We start from the raw sequence: 22,296 nt of genomic DNA on the forward strand, positions 1-22,296 counted from the left end.
ACTAAAATCAATAAATAAACATTTTAAAAATGGTTTGGAACTGGATAAAGGTCATTTGTGATTTAGGATACAGAGTTTAGAGTTTACCTAAATTCAGATTCTTGCTTTCCAGTTGTTAGATGATGATCTATTAAATAAATTAATATCCTTGTGCATCAGTTTGTTCATCTGAAAAGGAAAGTAAAATGACAGCAACATCTTATAGGATTGTTAAGAAGATTATGTGAAATAAATACTACAGTTGGGGCACCTGGTAAGTGCTCAAAATATTTACTATAACTGTAGCCATTTATCTCATTAGAAGTAATAAAGAAGTATACAAAAAAAGTTGAAATTGAGTAGTGGTATTTATATTTTAAATGGGAAAATAAGTGAGTCAATTTTTTTAAAACTAATATCTCACCAATGTTAGGCATTAACCCAGAATTTGCTCTGTCCTTTGAAAGAGAATATGTTGGAGCAGGCATTTAAAGTAGTTGTCTGTTCTGCATATCATGTTGTGTGTTTTTGGATCATATTTTGTTTTTGTTTAGTGAAAAACAATGCCAATAGAAGACAAACCACAGACTAGAAGAAAACATTGCAAAAGAAACATCTGAAAAGAACTGTAATCCAAATATACAATGAGCTCTTAAAACTCAATGATATGAAAACAAATAACCTAATAAAAAATGAGGCAAAAACCTTACACACACCTCATAAAGAAGAGATATAGATGGCAAATAAGTATATGAAAAGATATTCCACATTATATGCTATCCAGAAAATCAAATTACAGAAGCAATGAGATACCACTATACACCTACTAGAATTCCCTAAATCAAAAACAACGGTGACAATGCCAAGTGTTAGGGGGGATGTGGAGCAACAGGAACTCTCATTCATTGCTGATGGGCATGCAAAATGGTACCACCACTTTGGGAGACACGTTAGTGGTTTCTTACAAAACTAACCATACACTTAGCATGTTTTGTCAACTGTGCCCCTTGGTATTTACTCAAATGCAGTGAAAACTTAAATTCAAGCAAAAACCTGCACACTGATGTTTATAGCAGCTTTAATACATAATTTTCCAAATTTGGAAGCAACCAAATGTCCTTCAGTAGGCTATTGGGTGAATAAACTATGATATATCCAGAGAAAGGGATATTTTTCAATGACAAAAAGAAATTAACTATTAAACCATGAAAAGACAAAAAGGATATTTAAATGTATATCACTAAGGGAAAGAAGTGAATCCAAAAAAAGGATACATACTATTTGATTCCAATTCTGCACCTTTTCTCTCAGACACTGAAAATAAATCCTGGCTGTTCTCACCCCCTTCTAACATTCCTCACTGACTTCTTGACTCTGGCTTTCACACAATTTGGGGTAAGGACATTGGCACATCTGGCAATCATTAGAATCCAAGATAGACTGGTTTCTAGGGCTTCTCAGCTCTTAAATTTTCTGCAAACAATTGTGTGAGAAATTCTATGGCTACTCCAAAGTCCATCCAGATCCATCCTGGGGTGAAGGGGGGAAGCAAGGCATAGAAAATACCCAATGTCAAAATAATCTCAATCCTCCTCCTTGATTTACAGAAATTTTATCTGATCTGGAGCTGATGGAAATAAGAAAAACTATTTCTTGATGATAACTGGTCACTTCCTAAATTATTCTGTTTTAAACACTGATGGTAGGTTGAATCAAAATATAAGAAGTTTCCTGGTAGATCTCTCCTGGCTTTCTAATGACTCTCTGCTGAGCAAGAGCACTCATATCTCTTAGCCACAAACCCCTGCCACAAATCTCAAATTATTTTCCCACCATGACATTAGTATATTAAAATTGGTCTAGAAACTGGTCAGGTTATAAGAAAAAGCTCAGTCACATTTGCAGGTTAAACATTTGCAGAGACTTTTGTAAGAGGGACACTTTTTAAAATTTTTTAATGTTTTTATTCAGAGGCAGAGACAGACTCCCGCATGTGCCTGGACTAGGATTCACCTGGCAAGCACACTAGGGGGTGTTGCTCTGTTGCTCAGCAACCGAGCTCTTCTTGGTGCCTGAGATGGAGGCTGTGAAGTCATCCTCAGTGCTTGGGGCCAACTCGCTCCAATCAAGCCCTGGCTGGGGGAGGGAAAGAGAGAGAGAAAAGAAGTGAGAGGGGGAGGAGTGGAGAAGCAGATGGGTACTTCTCCTGTGTGCCCTGACCAGTAATTGAATCCAGGACATCCACACACTGGCCCAACGCTCTACCACTGAGCAAATCGGCCAGAGCCTGGGAAACTTAGACTCAATTGTATTTGGCATATATCTTAGGATAAAAGTTCTGTAACTTATAAGTAACAAATTCTCTATAAAATATTGCATTTCCTGAAAGAGAAACATCCTCAGAACAGGAAGAAATATTACTTTATTTACTTATTTGTGTACTTTGTGACTGTCTCTTTGTATCATGTGTACCTAAGCATTAAAACAGAGAGAAAGAAAATATTGTATGTATAAAGGCTACACATGAGACACATACAAACCAAACAGACTTAAAAGTCTTCTTGCTATCAAGATGACATATCAGTTCAAAAGAATATATATTTTTAGAAGCGAAGAAAAAATGACCCATAGTTTTAGTATCAGCCAGAAAATGTAATAGTGTCATAACAATAATAGCTGCTAGGTATTAGGAGCCACTGTGAACTAGGCACAGTGCTCTGCTTTTCTCTGAAAATTATTCTATTTAAATTAATTCTCACAGCTAACCTACTAAGGTAGGTATTTTTACTCCAGGTAGAAAATAATAAGACTAAAGGACAGAGAGGAAAAGTGCTTTGCCAAATAGAACATTAATAATTAACCAAGAATTCAAATGAGATTTTTCTTACCACAGAGTCTTGAGAAAACCTTGAGATTCTCAAATAAATATAACTGACATTTTTCCATTTCAAATTCTAGTTAGCCTGATTATAACTATTTTATTATTTTTAATATAAATTTGTTCAGGTTTATTTAAACCCACAAACACATTTAATAGAAATTGTGCTGCTGGTTTACACAGCATTAGTTGGATAAAGGATAGGACATATCAAGAAGTATTGTCTATTTTAGGGATAGAGTAGGTGAAATGATTAATTACAAAGATTTCTTGAGTCCTTTGAATCCTTGAGCACATTCTCCAAGAGACCACTTCAAGACATTTGAATTGAATCAACTGAAAAAATGACTTAAAAAGAATAATTAATGAAAAAGAAAATAGGCCCATCATGAATCAGAAATATACAATAATTTAAACTCAAGATAATATTTTTTATTTTTTATTTAACATATGTAAAACTAATGTTTGTAACTCTATTCTTATATAGTCACCTACTAATATTTTAGTAATTTTGGGTGAGGCAGGTTCATCTTGATCTTGAATATTTTCTAGTCCCATGGTATTCCTTCATTATACAAAATACTTATTTGCTTCCATATAAGATGGGTAAGTTGTTTATAAAACCATGCATCCTAAAACTTGGCAAAAATAAACCTTAAAGTATATATTTGAATCATCCAAATTATTTATCTGACCAAGACCAAGCACAAGCAAGTACATTTATCAAATTGTCCTTTTCAGTAGGCTCTTGTCAGGAGGAAGACTAAGGAAGGAAGAGGCACAGTCTGTGGCTTCCAGACTTGTCACTCTTGGTAAGTGCTCAGCAATGACATCATTACATTGTGAACATCATCGGAGGCTTAATGTTTACAAATAAATTCAACTCATGATCCCAAGTTGACACTGTAGTTAAAATCATTTGCCTCTCAGTCTCACATTTCATTAGGGAAAGTAAGATATGACTCTATATCTTAGGCGTAAACAAAAATATTTGTAGTTGGTTTTTTTTTTCGTTTTTGGAGATATATTTTCAGTGGAAAAAAAGTTTAGAGGAAAAGAGAATTTGTATACTTTCTGTAAGAACTCCACTTTATGAATTTTATACAACTAAGAAAATTTAATTTAAAGAGGTCTTTTGTGACCTTTGGTTTCATTTTTCAGGGTTACTATCAGAATTTCTGACTTTTATGAGTCTTAGACATGTTTCTTCATTTATCACTAAGGCAACCAACAAGACAGCAAACCTCATGTCAGCATTTGTCTGCATGTGTGGAGGTGTGTATGTGTTCATGCGCAAGTGAACACAAGTACATGTATGTGCACTTACTCACTTAGATTTATAATCTCATTTAATCAAAGGGATAGCTTCTTCTCTATGTCATAGGAAAATATCTACTAGTTATGTAAAAACCAAACCTATGCAGGCACTTCTGCCTTTTAAGAGGCATATCAAATTCCTCTCCATGGCGTAGTAATCTCTTGGTTGCTCTCCTCCCTTCAGTTATCAAACTTTTAGAACACTATGCCACAAATGCAAATATCTTACGTATTGGAGCGCTTTTCCCATAGGTGCTTCAGTCATGCAGAAGGACTAAATTCTACATCTAGATCAACCCAAGGACAAAGACACAAACAGCGTTGGGGGATGAGTTACATATCAGTACACAAGGAGCAGGAATTACAAACCAGGGATGATTATAGAAATTTAAATTTTGTAGTGCATGGAAATCTTATGGAAGAGAGAGTAAAGGAGGCAGCATGTGCAGTTAGGTACACTCAAGTCTGTGCCAGATGTTTATACAGGTGTAATATTGTAGTAAGAATCTGACTTCATTTTCTAATGCTTGCCTACTGACAGCTTTTAAATCTCTTTCCTCCTTTCCCTCCTTTCCCCCACGTCTAGGAAAACATATAAGAAAGCCTGGCACTCCCTCTTTTGGCTCCTGCAGGAAGTTCAAATCATACACTGACATTCCCCCTATAGCCTTGCTCAACACCAACTCCCATAAGAACCCGAAGCTCATCTCCTTTCCTTACTTTCTCAAATCACTTTGGACCTGCTTGGGAGACACAGTTCTCCCCCAAAAAGCCTCAGTATGTAATGACCCTCTTCTGACTGCCTGGTGTGTTTATATGTGCCATCATCAGTTTCAATATTCAAACAAAATATTGGGTGTAGGTCTTACGAAAGTGTCTGAGGTTGAGGTACTTGGGTACATTATCCAATTTAAACCTTGGACTCTTGGAGAAATCACTGTTCCTTCTAGAGTATAATAAAACCCAGCCAATTCTCTTAGGAGTTATTAACATCTCATTGCTATGTAAATGTTCAGCAGAAGCAGAAGGAAGAACTGTATTCAGAGAATAATTTTGACAGATTACAGTTTGAGGTCTTGTTAAAGGTTATTAAAGGTTATGTCCTCCAAATGATTTATCCATTACAGTAGGAATAGAAATACCAAACAGGCTGAATAAGAATTAGCATTGCCATTTTAATTAGGTGAGCATTGGATTGTTAAAGCCCAAACAGGCAATAATTATAATAGGAGGCATTGCAAATCATTTTTAAATAAAATTTTTGTGTCATTCAAAAGTCAGCCTTAAATATATTCAGTTAACCCACTTATTCTCTCATACCTCATGTATTCTTTCCACCATCTCTTAGCTAGACATTCTAGCTCTTAAGTGTGGAACATTTTGGAAATTATATTTTTCTTGAAAGTAACAAGTGCAGTAAATTTAGATTGAGAGAAGGGAAAGATTGTGATTATGTGAAAAAAACCAAATGGTTTATAATCCACCTGCATAAAAGCAATAGAATATGAACAAGAAAGACAGTAACATAAAAATATATTTCAATGGCATTTTCTTATAACAAATCATGAAATTATGAGCAATTATAGTATGAAGAACTCTATAAACCAAATTGCTTCCAATGAAGTAGTGATAACCCAAAATTGTACCTAGACAGCCGTTGAATTAAAAAATAAAAGTTCCCTGTTCATACCAACTTTGAAAATAGGTACAGGTAATAAGCAGAAAGGAAAATCAAGGCTGTAGCTGTTTTGAGAGGCAACAGCCAAAGAGGACGGAAGAGTACTTTTCAAGAAGGTAATTAGGCTTGTGGAAGTCAAAATGCAATTTTGTTAATGGTATGAGGTTCTTTATTCCTTTCCTCAATCAATTATTTAAGCCTATTTTAGGAATTTACACAATGGAGACAGTCAAGGTACAGAGATTTTGGAGGACATGTAATTGTTCAGAGATGTACTAAAAGTAATTTAATCTATACTGAAAAGTTTCCAACAAATAAATACTTGTTAGAAGTTCTAAAATAGATTATTTTCTTCCAATTAAAGTCTTGGCAAGAATTAAGTAGTTTAGTAATTCTCAGAAATGATAGAACCTGAGCAAATCATTTGGAGGCATTGGAACAGTACATATCCAAATCAAGCCTCGGAAATCAAACAAAAAATAACAACTATGTATTGAGTACCTGTTATGTACCAAGCTGTCTGTTAGGTGCATTACATAGATAACCTCATTTAATCCAAAGAAAGCTTCACCAATGTTGTTTTTAAAATAAGGACATTGTTACTCTGAGAACTTATTTTTATTTTCATATTTATTTATTTGTTTGTTTGTTTGGGGGTTACAGACAGGAAGGGAGAGATGAGAAGCATCAACGTGCTGTTGCGTCACTTTAGTTGTTCACTGATTGCTTTCTCATATGTGCCTTGACTGCGGGAGCGGGGGGTCTGCCGACAAGCCAGTGACCCCTTGATCAAGCCAGTGACCTTGGGCTTCAAGCCAGTGACCATGGGGTCATTTCTATGATCCCACACTCAACCCCGCATCTCCCACACTCAAGCCTGAGACCTTGGGGTTTTGTACCTGGGTCCTCAGCATTCCAAGTCAACACTCTACCCACTGCGCCACTGCCTGGTCAGGCATCACTCTGAGAACTTAAATAACCTGTGGTCACTCAGTGGATTAATGGAAGACTGAAGGTTAATGGAAGGCCCAATTTTTACTCCAACACAGTCCCTTTTGTCTATTCACCCAGATAACGATGAAAATATAATTCCAGCTCCCCAATTGTGTTGAGAGGTAATCTTTACACCATGTTTTGGGTGTTTGTTTTTGTTTTGTTTTGTTTTTGGTCACAAGGCTAAAAGCTCAGAAATGCAATGGTATGAATCAAGTCATTCTCTGACAGCTTCCATGTAGCAGGTTGTTTTCAGAAATACTTGCTATATTTGGTAGTTGATAGGGGTTACAGTACGTGGCGTGTGGATCTAGTTTCGGCCTCAGCACTAACCAGCTGTATGACCTTTGGTAATTTATTCTCTCTAAACTTCTCTCTGTCACCTCTAAATTGGTACTCATAACAGTATCCACTTCACAGGGCTGACAAAAATAATTAAATGAGAATATGAACATAAAGTGTTTTGTCTCTACTATGTGCTCAACTTGTGTTCAGCAGTTAAATTTATAAAAAGCTGGTTTCTTTAAGCAAAAAGTAAGGTTGCTGAAAATGACACTAACAGGGGTTAGAAAGTTGTTCATTTGATTATTAAAAAATGATTATATAAATACTTCTTTGTTGCTTAACATCAGAAGGATGTATAAAGAGCTCATTCCTAACAACAAAGGGAACAAAAAAAATTTTCAAAAGATAATACAATTAATAATAGAAAAAAACCAAATTAGTAAATGAAATGTATGATGTGATAACAGTGAGATGCCATTTATTATTTATTGAGTTAATCACCTTCAAAAAATACCACTCAATGATTTTAAAAATAAAATAAAGAAACTAACTTTATGCATTATTGATAAAAGGCAACATTTGGAATAGTAAGAGATATTTTTCAAAAAATAATGTTAATTTTTAAACATCAATTCCACATCTGAAAATCCCAAGAAAATTATTTAAAAGGGAAATCAACATAGATACAAATTTTTATTATAGTATCATTTCATTAAGCAAAAACTTGGCAGTCTATTTAAACAAAAATTATTTGCAATACTAACCATGGTGCCACCTTTTCTTGGCATATGAGGTACTAGTTAAAATTAAGGTTATGAAAACAATGTTGCATTATGGTATAGCTTAGGAAAAAAAGTGTGATATAAATTGTGTGCAGATTGCTTAAGGTTAAGTGAGAAGTAGATACCCAGGAAAAAATAATTGCAAGAAAGTACAAATGTTCATATTTGTGTTAATGTGATAAAATTTGGGGTCATAATTTTTAAAAATTATTTATAACTTTAATATTAATTATATATTATTTAAAAACTGATTTTATTAAAACAGTGAATGATAGTGGTAAGATTACTATTCTCTATACTACAAAATATTGGTAACTCATGACTAATTCATGTTTCTGAGTTCAGAACATGATTTCTAAATTACTTTGTTCTTTATATGAATAAATAACCAAGAATCAAATAATAAAATTTATCCTTTCAAAAATTATTGTTTTTTTAAAAGAATTACTTTCAATTAAATGAATACTTTCTCAAAAGTAGTCTAAACATATGATATAGAACTAATTATACAAACATATAATTATATCATTTATTCAATATGTTAAAATTTACTCCAAATGACCAATATCTTCAATTTAATTTGTCTATGGACATTAATAATTTGTTTTCTCAAGTCAAGAGAGACATAATCTCTTATTTTAGGAAGGTTCTTAAGAAGGGTCAGTAACAATATGAGTATGGCTGTTTTCTTTCTAAAAATTTTTCTTAAGTATATTTGATATCACATTGACAGAATCAGTTCTTAAAGGTGCTGTAATTATTATTTTGAGTCTTTTGTTTTCAACTCAGTTCCTCTCTTTCTAACTCAGTAGAGAATTTTGAATTAAATAGTGACAGGTAGGTGTGAAAGAATGTAGAAAAATGTATATTGTCAACTATTATATTAAAGAGCCAGAGAGGGCTTTGCTTTGTAGACAAGTCTCTTTCTAGTAACAGAGGAATTTCTGAACTATGATAGCAACACATAAAACATTCAAATTTAATATTTACTATAGGTTATATGTAATGCTAAGCGTGGCGAACAGAAATGGAGATGAGTAAGGTACAGTTTCTGGCAACAAGCTGGTATTCTAATAAGGACAATTTGTATAAACAACAACAAAGAACATGAGTAACATGAGTTACTGAATTCCATTTCTTTCAATTATGATAGGCTGACATTCTCTTAAAAATAGCCTGACCTGTGGTGGCACAGTGGATAAAGGATCGACCTGGAATGCTGAGGTTGCCAGTTCAAAACCCTGGGCTTACCTGGTCAAGGCACATATGGGAGTTGGTCCTTCCTGCTTTTCCTCCTTTCTCTCTCTCTCTCTCTCTCTCTTCTCTAAAATAAATAAAATCTTTAAAAATATATATATTGTTATACTAAACAGTTTTAGAAAATGTAAAGTATAGGCTATCGTATTGTTTTATATTCATTTATAAATATACAAGTAATTTTCATGCTTATAGAAAATATGAAAAAAGAAATGGGTGATGAACAAAATTACTCATAGACTACTACTCATCATGAAAATGAAATAAGCCCACTACAGTTTACCTTTCTCACTAATTACAACCAAACACTCTGGACAAAATACAAAACACAAACAACAATTCCTAATAACTCTGAAAATTAACAATAGTAAATAAAATGAGGAAGGAGGATAAAACTTGAAAATGACCCTTACAGAGTGAGTTTTCTGATCATTTCCTTTACTTTACGCCTTAATCCAAGGCAGCTTCAGGGTGAAACTGGACACGAGATGGAGGCAGCAGATTTCAGAGAGGAACGCTGCCTTCCTGGCAGAGGCCAGAAGAACAGGAAACGGGGCCCTGTCTGCTCCAAGGGCAGCCCCTGTTGTGCATAGCTGCAGCGGTGCAAATAGCTAAAATTCCAAAAAAGAAAAACAAAACAAAACTATTTTCAAGCTAGAGAATTAGGAAAAAGGGGCCATGGGAGTCAGAGAAAATGAAGGAAATTGCAAGAGGAGGAACTGAAGGTGAAGAAGCTCTGATTCTGCTTGTGAACTTACACAAGAGCCCTGCTCAGCCCTGAGCTGTGCATATGTGGGAAAAACCAAAAGCAACATAGCAAAGGCTTTGAAAACTTAGGTGACATTGGAACTGTAACCATAAAAAAGAAGACAAGTTCAAACTTCAACCTAACTAGGTTAATTGCCTTTTTGAAGCAACTATCAGCCCTGGCCAGTTGTCTCAGTTGTAGAATGTTGGCCCAGTGTGTGGAAGTCCTGGGTCTGATTCTCAGTCAGGGCATATAGGAGAAGTGACCATCTACTTCTCCACCCCTCCTCCTTCTCTCTCTCTCTCTTCTCCTCCTGCAGTCATGCCTTGATTGGTTGGAGTGCATTGACCCCTGGTGCTGAGGATGATTCTGTGGAGCCTGTCTAAGGCACTAAAAATAGTTCAGTTGTGAGCATGGCCCCAGACAGGGATTGCCAACTGTATCCCAGGTTGGGGCACGTGTGGGAATCTGTCTCTCTATCTCCCCTTCCCTCACTTGGAAAAGAATGGAAAAGAAGGAAAGAAATAATCACCACTACCACAACAGCAAATCAGTATTCTTCAGTAGATTGTTACTGGATTCAGCCTCTCATAATATAATACTCAAATGTTCAGGATATCATTCCAAAATACTCAATATACAAAGGACTAGGACACTATGTGAAAACTTCAATGAAATAATTACCAACAGATCAATAGAAACTCTGAAGTGAACTACATGTTAGACTTAGCAATGATCATTTCCTTCCTCTCTCCCTCCCTCCCTCCCTCCCTCCCTCCCTCCCTCCCTCCCTCCCTCCCTCCCTCCCTCCCTCCCTCCCTCCCTCCTCCCTTCCTCCCTCCCTCCCTCTCCCACCTTCCTTCCTTCCTTCCTTCCTTCCTTCCTTCCTTCCTTCCTTCCTTCCTTCCTTCCTTCCTTCCTTCCTTCCTTCCTTCCTTCCTTCTTTCCTCCCTCCCTCCCTCCCTCCCTCCCTCCCTCCCTCCCTTCCTTCCTTCCTTCACTTTTGATTTAATTTGTTCTTATTTTCTGTCATCCTAAAGTTGACACTTAGGTTTTTGGTTTTAGGCCTTTCTTCTGTAATAGAAACATTTAAACTTTCTCTTTAAGTTAAATCCCATAGGTTTTGTTTTGCTATGTTATTATTCAGTTTGAATTAATTTTTAACTTCTCAAGGGATTTCTTCTTTGACCCATGGATTGTGCAGAAATAATGTGTTCAATTGACAAATCTTTGGGGCTTTTCTGAATGCTGTATTATATTTATTTGTAACTTTATTCTCTTAGAGTCAGTAAACTACTCTTTTATCTTAAAGAACTTTCGTTAGCATTCTTTTTTCTTTTTCTTTTTTAGAATAGATAAGGTGGAGATGAATTTCCTCATGGTTAATTTATCTTAAATATTGGTATTTCCCTTGTTTTTAAAAGATAAATTTTCTTTGAATATAGTTTTAGGCCTCCTTTTATTATGATTAAAAAGCCAGCTACTAATTGTATCATTGTTCCTATACATTCTCTGTGTGTGGGTGTTTCAGTTGTTTTTAATTCCTTTCTTCTTTTTTTCCATTTTCAGCAGTTTGAATCTAATGTTTTCCTTATATTTACCTTGTGCACACATGCGTGTATGTGTGTGTGTTTGAGATTCTTAGATCGGAAAGTTAATATTGTCCACCAATCCTTGAGGTGTTTAACCACTATTTTTTCAAACATTTTTTTCATATCCATCTCTCTCTTCTCTTAGAACTCTAATTACATGTGTTTATGCTGCTTTGTATTACCCTAGAAAAGTCTGAGGTCCATTTATTATTCTTGCTCTTCAGTATTTTTCTATTTTAGACATTGGACAATTCCTTCTGATCTTCCTATACATTTCATCAATTTTTTTTTGCCACTTTCAATCTGCTGTTGGTCATATTTAGCAATTTTTATTTCAACTTTTATATTCTAGAATTTTCATTTTTAATAGTTATCATTTGTCTGAGATATCATTTCTTTTTATTCTCTTAGATCATTTTTTTTAGTTCTTTGAAAATATATATTTTTAGTTCTATGAACATATAATAACAGCTCTAAAGTACCTGTTTGTAAGCTCCATTATCTCACCACCCAGAGTGAGTTCACACTGATTTGTCTTTTTATCCAGATTATAAATTACATTTTTCTCTTTTTTTTTTCCTTTTTGCATGTGTAGTAATATTTGGTGAAAACTGGGCATATTGTTGCAACTTTGGATTCTGTTGTGTCGCTCTGGAAATTTTGTTACAGTTGTTGTTAAAGTACTCAGTTAATTATTTTTAAATTCAAACTTAACCTCACTGTTTCCTGTGAAATATGGTAGTTGATAACTCCTTTCTTATAATAGCTGTTGCTGCTTTTTTTAGGCCAGTCCCCTGAGGGCCTTCACTGTGACTACATCAGTACATGGTGATAAGCTGAAGATTGGGCAAACTATATTTTCATATTTTCAACCTCACATATCATGGCTACTCTGCTTTTACAGATTCTTTCTCAAATTTCCAGATGTTTTCCAGTGTCAGGCTCCTTTCTCTGATGTTTCAAATCAGTAAGTGTTTCTCTTGCCCTTTTGGCTTATGAGTCAGAGAGAGCATTTAGTTAAAAAGCAAAAAACAAACAAACAAACAAACAAACAAATAAACTCCCAGATCTCCTCACCTGGTGAATCTGCTTTCCTCACTACAGTTCTCTTTGGTCTTTCCCTGCTTTATTTGCAAGACACCCAGAAGTCTGTTTTGGATGTCTGTAGTTTAATTATCAGTCAGGGATTTCTGCAGAACTTAATATGCAGATATTAGATCTCAGGACTTCCCTACTCCTCCTGTAAGATCTGCCTTTTCAATTCTCAGTTGCTCCTCTCCGAAACTCTTTCTTTCACATTTTTGAGCTGTTTAGGCTGCATTTTCTCTTCTCTATATGTGGTCTTAGGGTGCATTCTCAGGAATTTCTTACCCTTCGTAAGGACAATTTTTCAAGAATACAATTTCCCATGCCTTTTGTTTGCCCTTGGGTATGTTTTACTGCCTTTAAATAGTTGTGTGTTTTTTTTTCTTTAAGGAACATTTCATGTCTAAGTTGTTTTTTTGTTGTTGTTTTTTTTGTTTGTATTTTTCTGAAGCTGGAAACGGGGAGAGACAGTCAGACAGACTCCCGCATGCGCCCGACCGGGATCCACCCGGCACGCCCACCAGGGTCGAGGCTCTGCCCACCAGGGGGCGATGCTCTGCCCCTCCGGGGCATCGCTCTGCCGCGACCAGAGCCACTCTAGCACCTGGGGCAGAGGCCAAGGAGCCATCCCCAGCGCCTGGGCCATCCTTGCTCCAATGGAGCCCCAGCTGCGGGAGGGGAAGAGAGAGACAGAGAGGAAGGAGGGGGGGTGGAGAAGCAAATGGGCGCCTCTCCCATGTGCCCTGGCCGGGAATCGAACCCAGGTCCCCCGCACGCCAGGCCGACGTTCTACCACCAAGCCAGCCGGCCAGGGCCTCATGTCTAAGTTTTATAGTTTTTATTTGTTGAAAGGTTTATATGACATCATTTTGCCATCATTATTGAAATCCTCCCACATCCTTCCCAGGCCACCTTGCACTTCTTTCATGGGCAACTTTTCATAGCTGTCTTTTTCTTCCCTACCATAATGTATTAAAGCTGGAAGTCTAAATAAACAGTGTTAAAGGAGTCTACTGTCAAATCTTGGAAAGACCATCTCACTAGATGTCAGTTGATATAGGTACTAGTTTCACTTGACTTGAGCAAATAGCTTGCCTGCTGTGTATTATAGCTTTCTTTTTTTAAAAAAAAAATTATGAATTGAACGAGATATATAATAACTTCTGCCAATAAAGTTTTATTTTTCCCTATGATCAAGTCAGTAAACAAGACCTCTACTAACTTAGAAGCATAGTGGTTGTTTAAGCTAAGATTTCCTCCTGTTTTCATTTTCCCAGAAGAAAAGCACTTGTCAATTGAGATATTCTCAGGAATTGAATGAAACATTTTATCTACTGCCTCTGACTTTTTACGTGCTGTTTTCAATTTTAGTGCCAAAATGGTCAATAAGCACATTACTCCCAAGGTGAATTTTGTTATGTTTTCTAATTTCTCAACCCGAATGTCATTTTTCTTTCCTTAATTTGCTATCAGTCTTCTTATTTTCTTAGTATCTCTGCTATCACTCAACTCCAAAGTGCAATTCTTCCTTGGGATTTTTATATCAGGTTGTGTTGTTCCTAAATTAAAAAAAATACTATACCATTGTCTGTCTTGGTCCAGAATTATTTTTCCTCTCTTCACAATTCAAAAGATAGATTGCTAAGATGAATGTTCTATGTTGAATGACGAAGTCAACAAAATAAGACACATGTCAGGTTCTAGTAAGAGATAGAAAATAACAGTGTGAACAAAAAAACATAGCATTTTGCCACAAATGTGTTCCTCATAAGCTATGGATAATTGTTTTTATCTTTATTTTTATGTCATATATTTAATAAATATCTTATTAAATCAAGTATGCATACTTAGTACATTCATTATCTTTTTATTCAATTACTATATTTTTTATTCAACTACTATCACATTTCATAGAATAGTGAACAAAACCTCTCTGCTCATTGTTGCCAATAAAAGTCATAGGATGACGAAAAACTTCACCTAGAATTGACAATAATCTTTAGATTCAGATTTGGTAGAGTACAGCATGAAAGAACAGAAGTAAGGGGGAGGAAAATGGCAACAGGGTAGGAGGACATTACAACTCCCACCTCCTAACCAAAGTGTATTACAACTTAACTTAAAGAACAATTATCTTGAAAAACAAACTTGGACTAAACTAAGAGGAATCAATAACCAAGCATCATCAAAGGAACCATACTGAGCTGGTAGGGAAGGCAGAGATGCGGAAAGGGCTGCCCTGCTGAGCGGCAGCCTGGAGGATCTCTCATGGCTGGGTGGGTTTCGCAGAGGGTTGTGGACCCAAGCCTTAGAACCGGAGCCCCATCCTGGAGCCGCAGAGACTAGAGGAGGCCTACATATAGTAGTTAGCTGAAAGAAGAGCTGGGTTACTATTTGCAAGAGGGAGACAGAACTACTCTCAGACCTAGGCTCCATCTTAAAGGGACCACACAGAAAACCTCATTCACAGCCACTTACCCAAAGTTCTGGGAGTGGGGAGCACTGAGAGGACTGAAGTTGTGAGAAGAGAATCTCCGGGGCACAGGGAGAAACTGTGGGGGACAGCTACAGTGAACCTTGTACTGGGTCACTCCCCAAACCTAAAGTGCTCATTCTTCCTGGGAGAACAAAGCCAGTAAAGGGAAGCAATTACCCCACCAAACAGAGGCTCTTCTGCTCCAGTCAGTGCAAAGAGTCACTCAGAAGCAGGGGGCGAATGAGGAACACAAGATTTGAGTGCTTAGGTCTGGGCTACACAGTCCCCCCAACTTACTGAGTACCCTATGAAGGGCGGGAGGCCCGGCTGTGGCAGTGGCTGAGGTGCTTAGCCCACAGGGCGGTTGGGGATAGAGCCCAGCAAGGCAGGCCGCACAGCAGCACTGGGTGGCAGAGCACAGAGGCCTCCCGCGCACCCGCAAGGGCAGAACCTTGCAGGAAAAGATGTCCCCTGCACTGGCACAGGGCAGACCTCAGCGGGGTGATGACTTCTGCGCACCCAAAAGGAGGCCGAGCCTGGTGAGGGGTGCCACACACCCGTAGGGGGCAGAGCCAGGCAGCCACTGTAGCATCAGCGAGGGGCCCAGTCCAGAGAGGCTTTCCGCACTTCTGCAGGGGGCAGAGCCTGGAGAGGCAGCCCACAACACTGCAGAGGGCTGAGCCCAGTGATCCACGCTGCAAAGGAGAGGGTTAGACCCAAAGAGGCGATCCACATACCTGCAGAGGCAGAGTCCAGAGGTGCAGCCCACGGGCCCATAGGGGGCAGAACCCAACAACACAGAATAACTGCTGCAAGGATGTGGAGAAAAGGGAACACTCCTGCACTGCTGGTGGGAATGCAGACTGGTGCAGCCTCTGTGGAAAACAGTGTGGAGATTCCTCAAAAAAATTAACAATGGAACTGCCTTTTGACCCAGCCATCCCACTCTTAAGCATATATCCCAAGAACACCACATCACTGATTCAAAAGAAGAAATGCACCCCCATGTTTATGTCAGCATTGTTTACAATAGCCAGGATCTGGAAACAGCCCAAGTGTCTGTCAGTGGATGAGTGGATTAAAAAGCAGTGGTGCATATACACAATGGAATACTATGGGGCCATGAAAAAGAAGGAAATCTTACCTTTTGCAACAACATGGATGGACCTGGAAACTATTATGTTAAGTGAAATAAGCCAGGCAGAAAAAGAAAAATATCATATGACCTCACTCATTTGAGGAATTCAATGGACAATATGAACTGAGGAACAGAATAGAGACAGAAGTGGGACAAAGGGACCAGAGGGAAAGTGGACAGAGGATAAGGGATGAGAGGATGGGATCAGAGAAGGGAAAGAGATCAGTGAAATTATATACACATAACCTAGCATTAGAGAGAGCAGAAAAGAAAATTCTGGAGGGAAGCGGGGAGGGTGTTGGGGTGAGGGGGATGTTGAGGGGAGCAAGGAGGAAGGGTGGATATATTCGGTGGAACACTGGAATCTATGTAAACACAATAAATTAAAATCAATATAAAAAGGAGCAGAAGTAAGTAATTGAAGGATAAATACTTTTTGAAGGTGTTATTATAAGAGATGAGATAGAAAAGAAAAGATGAAAAAATGTCAAATAATTTGTTTTGCTACTTTATTGCTGAATTACCCAATTTATTTCTAATTATATTTGTTAAAATCCTATTACATTACAAAAGGAATATTTTCTCATTGTGACAGTTAAAACAAGAATTAAGTCTGAAATCACTGTTTACATTTATATTAAGAAATCAATTGCTTTGATATTGTGTTACCAGGAAGTTAACACCATACTATATTTTCCTTCCTTTTATGAAGTATACAAGTATAATATATTAATAAATTTAATGTACTAAATCTATTAAAGCTTGTTCACCTTAACTTATTTGTAATAGATGTTCAGTTAACATATATAAATTTTTATACATCCCAGGTATATTGTATTGTAATTCAAAATCCGGTTTATTTTAAAAAAATTAACATTTATATAGAAGTAGTACTCTATGTTTCATAAGGTAAATGATATCTTTCATATTGGCTTGCTAGAAAAAATTTTTAAGTTGATTTTTTTGTTAACATTTGTTCTATGATGCTTGGATTTTGGACATAATATATTTCTGAAAATAGATTAAAAAATCATGATTTCTCATATAAAAATTTAAAGATATGACTTGTGTGGACAAGTCCTGCCAGAGGTGAGGAGGATGGAGACACAAAGACCTGACTCCAGGAACCAGGTTCAGTAACGCAGATTCACTTTATTCAGGAAGTAAGCTAGATTATATACACAGGTTCAGCCTATAGGGTGTTACAGCATGTTCTTCAAAGTCAATGGCTGAAAAAATCAGGGAGCTGCGTGATTGGCACTAAATCATTTCCTTATAGCAGGCGAGCTTCCTTCCTGGGTATGCCCGGGAGGATTCTGGGAGCTGGAATATTCTCACAACATTGCATCAGCCACAGCTACTAGGATTGTGCTCTGTGCTCCACCCACATCTCCCCCTTCTCTTTTAATTAAGGCCAATTGGACTTGATGAATGACAGCTTGCTGTTGTAGCTTCTGAATGCTATGCATTATGCCACGGAACCCTAGTAGAACAACTATAATACCTATTTTACTATATGCTAACAGATTAGCTGGATTAAACAATGAGGCAATCTTCTGTAATGTTTGACTAGTTAGGAAATAGAACGGGGGTCTTAAATAGGGGATTCCTCCTAGGGATCGGGATGTCATTTCCCTCCCATTGTGTTAAAGAGACCTTCTAGGTGCCGTTAAACACAGTTCCATTTTTATTGTAAAAAATGGATGTAGGTTTATGAACGCCCCCTTCCCACAAAGGTCCCAGTGTCCAAACACAGAATGAATGGCTTGCCATGGGCTGCATACTGCATATGGTTGCAAGGCACATTACACAAATTACAACAACATGACAAATCATACAATTTCAACAATTACAAAGGTACATTTCACCAGTCTCTGAGCACTTTGACAAAAGCACAAAATGTCCTCGGCCTTCCTTTTAGGCATGGGAAAAGCTTCCCAGGGCAGAGGTGGGCCTCCAGCAAAGCCACCCCCCACCCCCATCAGAGTATTTTACATTGTCCAAAATCCGTAAGCCCATCCAACAAAGGAGCCAGTGCTCACTAGGGTCGTAGTACAGGAAATCAGTCCATGCACATGAGGCTTCAGCCTCCCCCCTCATTCCTGCCATCCTGGCAGGTCTTACACTGTCCCAAAGAGGAGCACGTGGCAGTCAGCATTTCCATCTCTGCTCTGGAGAGCATGATGGCATTCACCCCTATGTCCCAAAATGTCAGCAAACCCACCAGCGGCTTAGCAGGCACTCCCTTGCCTTTCCAGTGGCCACTCGGCAATGCAAGCCTGACTTCCGTTCATCCTCTTGCTGCAGCTGCTGCCTTTTACCTTCTGGAGTCTGCGAATCGCAACTCTGGCCCAATTCCCCTCATCCTCAAAGATAAACTGAAAATACCAGCTCGCACTGCTGGGCTCGAGCCCTGGGCTGCCACTGGCTGCATCTGGGAGTCGGTGGTTACCACACATAAGCAAGAACAGAGCACCAGGGCCTGGGGGCCCGTCAGGGGCAATTCTCTAGCACCACCCCCAAAGCCTCCACATCCCCCCAGGTGATGAGGCGTGAACGCCGGCCACGAGGTCTTCTTCTGGAGCGCTGAGGACCTCCTCCCCTCAGGCATAGTTGGTGTGGAGAAGGCCAGGGCTGTGGCTTTGGATGAGTGAAGGCTAAACCACTTAGTGGGTGCCCAAGAAACCCTGTCAAGCAGGTTGGGGGGTTCCTGGGGTCCAAATTGGCTGAAAAACACAAGCATAACCTCTCCCTTGCGTTAGAAGAGGGTGTGATCCCCGCCACTGTGCTGTGGCTGGGTCCTTCCAGCATCATTTCAGAGAGAGGGGTGGGGGAGAGAGAGTGAGAGATACAGAAAAATAGACAAGACAGACAGACAGAAAGAAAAAAGACACATGGGGGCATATAGGCTGGCCAATGGGTCTGCAGCTGGAACATGTGTTGGAGAAAATGGCGTCTGAGAGGCTGGGGTGGGGCATTGAGCCCCGGCAGGGAATGCAGAAGCAGCAACTTCTGCTTTTCCTGGTGGCAGAGCTGAGGGAGCAGTTAGCAATTTGGTTAGTTTCGTTTCTACGCGCTCAGCCACAAACTTGGAGGCTAAACTACTTTCCTCCTCAGTGGAGAGGGGCGAATAGGGAGGTAGGGGCTCCTCTGAAAGAGGAGTAGCCTGTAGGACCTTAGAGACCAGCAGAGGGTCTGCAGCAGGAGCACCAGTTAAGCAGGCATGTATTACCAGTAAGGCAGGAGTGAGGCCGAGAGGGAAGGCCCGTCCCTCATGTACCTCGGCCCAACGAACATGTTGGAGAGCTCAGGCCCAAGTATCTGGGTCCCAGAGCAGCATGTCCTCAATCCAGGGATTGAGACCAGAGAGAATCTCCCAGTAAGTACAGAGATCCTTTTCACAAACTTTAACTCACCTACTCTGCAATAGAGCAGCTTGAGAGTAAGGGAGAAGGTTTCCCATTGCAGAGGGTCACTCACCCGTCCCTTGGATGCCGGTTAGGTCCCTGCCTGATGTTGGGTGCCAGTTGTGGACAAGTCCTGCTGGTGGTGAGAATGATGGAGACACAAAGACCCGACTCTGGGGACCAGGTTCAGTGATGCAGATCCACTTTATTCAGGAAGTAAGCTAGCTTATATACACAGGTTCAGCCTATAGGGTGTTACAGCATGTCCTTCATAGCCAATGGCTGAAAAGATCAGGGAGCTGCATGGTTGGCACTGAGTCACTTCCTTATAGCGGGCGAGCTCCCTTCCTGGGTATGCCCAGGAGGATTCTGGGAGCTGGAGTATTCTCATAGCATTGCATCAGCCACAGCTGCTAGGAATGCACTCTGCACTTCACCCACAGACTTGAATCACTGATTATTATAAGCATTATAGTATTATAAGTATAAGTATTATATTTTGACTTAATATGAAATATGAGAATGTTAGAATTATTTTAAAGGATGGATTGTCTATTTGATTGATCATTTATGAGTATGAAGCTGAAGATAAACAGAATTCAAGACTATCTTCAAAATTCCCTATCACTCAACGTTTTTTTTCTGGTGGTGGTGATGAAAAAGATAGATATAAACTTCTACATAGCAAAATGGAATATTAAGAAAAGAGATGTATTTTTGAAAAAGGAAAGCATATACATTTACATAAATGTGCATATTTTAGTCAAGTAAACATAATTTTAGTCTTTAATGTGAACAACAGTCTATTGTATAGTAGGCTTATGTATATTGATATTGGTTGTATTGACATTAACTAGATACTATTTATTTATCTATTTATATAAATTATTATGTATCTATTTATATAAAATATATATCTAATTATATAAATGACTGAAACTATTGATCTACTAGGTTCATACATAATTGAAAGTATTATTATTATTATTATTTTTTTTTTTTTTTTTTGTATTTTTCCAAAGCTGGAAACGGGAAGGCAGTCAGACAGACTCCTGCATGCACCCGACCGGGATCCACCCGGCATGCCCACCAGGGGGTGATGCTCCCCCCATCTGGGGCATTGCTCTTTTGCAACCAGAGCCATTCTAGTGCCTGAGGCAGAGGCCACAGAGCCATCCTCAGCGCCCGGGCCAACTCTGCTCCAATGGAGCCTTGGCTGCGAGAGGGGAAGAGAGAGACAGAGAGGAAGGAGAGGGGGAGGGGTGGAGAAGCAGATGGGTGCTTCTCCTGTGTGCCCTGGCCGGGAATCAAACCGGGACTTCTGCACGCCAGGCCGACGCTCTACCACTGAGCTAACTGGCCAGGGCCCCAACATATTTTGAACAAGAATAAAAATTCTTCTTGGTAAAACATTAGACCAGACTCATTTGCCAACAATGTCTATGAGAAATTTGCTTAAAAAAAAAACAAAAAGCAAGATGTGTGAATAAGAAGAAACTCATAATAGAAAAAAATTATGAAGCATTGTGGAGGTTAGGAGAGGAGAGACGTAATCATGAATGAGGAAGTTCACCTCCTTTTTCTAAAACAGAGAGAGGGTGGGACAGCACACAATGAGGAAACAAACTGAACAAATGGAATCCTGAAGAACACAGTGAGGTTTATTCTTATACAATAAAACAAAGACACATCTCTGAAAAAATTGAGCAAACCTTGGAGGAAAGCCATCTCTGTCTATGCAAATGTATTGTCATTTGCCATTACTTGAGTCAGGAAGGCCAGAATTGCACCACTGCATCTTTCTGGCCCCCATTCCCACCTGCATTGCCCCATGTAGAGTAACTAGACAGAATTATTAACATGAGAAACCATGGAAAAGAATGGTTTTACTTAGCTTACTTAGTTAATACCTCAAGCATCATGCTTCTTATTCATTAATTTCTGTCATTATTTTTGTTCCCTTTTTTGCTTAGGTAGAATTTGGTGTTTTTCTAGTTTCTTCAATTTCTAAGCATTTATTTGATTCTTTTCTCTTGATTTATATATGTATTTAAGACTTAAATTACTTCTGAGTGCAGCTTTAGATAGGATCTCACAGTAATGAAAATATTCTAAAACTAAAAGTTTGATCAAAGGTTTGATATTCTAAAAATTTATGGGCAATGAGAAAAATTTACTAATCCCCTTGATGTTTCATAGTTAAAAGATATAAATCAAAATATTTCTATACTGTTCAGTGTTTATGTTTATTTTTCTTTACAACTTTGATGCTAAATTGTACATTGATTTGTGGAAAATAGACAAAAGGTAACAAAATATTTTCTTATTATTATTAAAATAATTATTGTTAATTTTAGTAATTTTATCCAATGCTCATCAGTTTCATGTGCAAGGTCCTAGTCTAAGCTTGACATTATACAAATTCATTCAATCAATTCTATTTTGCAGATGAGAAGTGAGAAAACTGAGTCTTAGAGAGGTTATATAAATTATGCTGAATCATATAGCCGGTAAATAAAAAAATGTAGACTCTTACCTAGGTCTCTGACTGCATAGCGAAAGCTCATTAATCACAATTATGTGTAGAGGAAAGCACATAAAAACTAGGGTTATGTCACATATTCTAGACCAATCTTTGCTACAGTAAGATCTGATATAGATCAATCAAGCTCTATGGTAC

The 22,296-nt window shown here is 38.2% G+C and overlaps 1 long non-coding RNA gene across 1 annotated transcript; it reads right to left on the bottom strand.

Annotated features, from left to right (window-relative positions):
- Positions 1-1,955: 1,955 nt before the first annotated feature.
- LOC136393279 (uncharacterized) lies at positions 1,956-19,804 on the bottom strand. The gene is made up of 4 exons (XR_010749073.1): positions 19,690-19,804; positions 15,809-15,946; positions 14,178-14,295; positions 1,956-2,115 (listed from the first exon to the last, which is right to left on the bottom strand). It is a non-coding gene; the product is annotated as an uncharacterized lncRNA (long non-coding RNA).
- Positions 19,805-22,296: the final 2,492 nt, after the last annotated feature.

The sequence above is a fragment of the Saccopteryx leptura genome, chromosome 2 (assembly GCF_036850995.1).
Source record: "Saccopteryx leptura isolate mSacLep1 chromosome 2, mSacLep1_pri_phased_curated, whole genome shotgun sequence".
Lineage (NCBI taxonomy): Eukaryota > Metazoa > Chordata > Mammalia > Chiroptera > Emballonuridae > Saccopteryx > Saccopteryx leptura.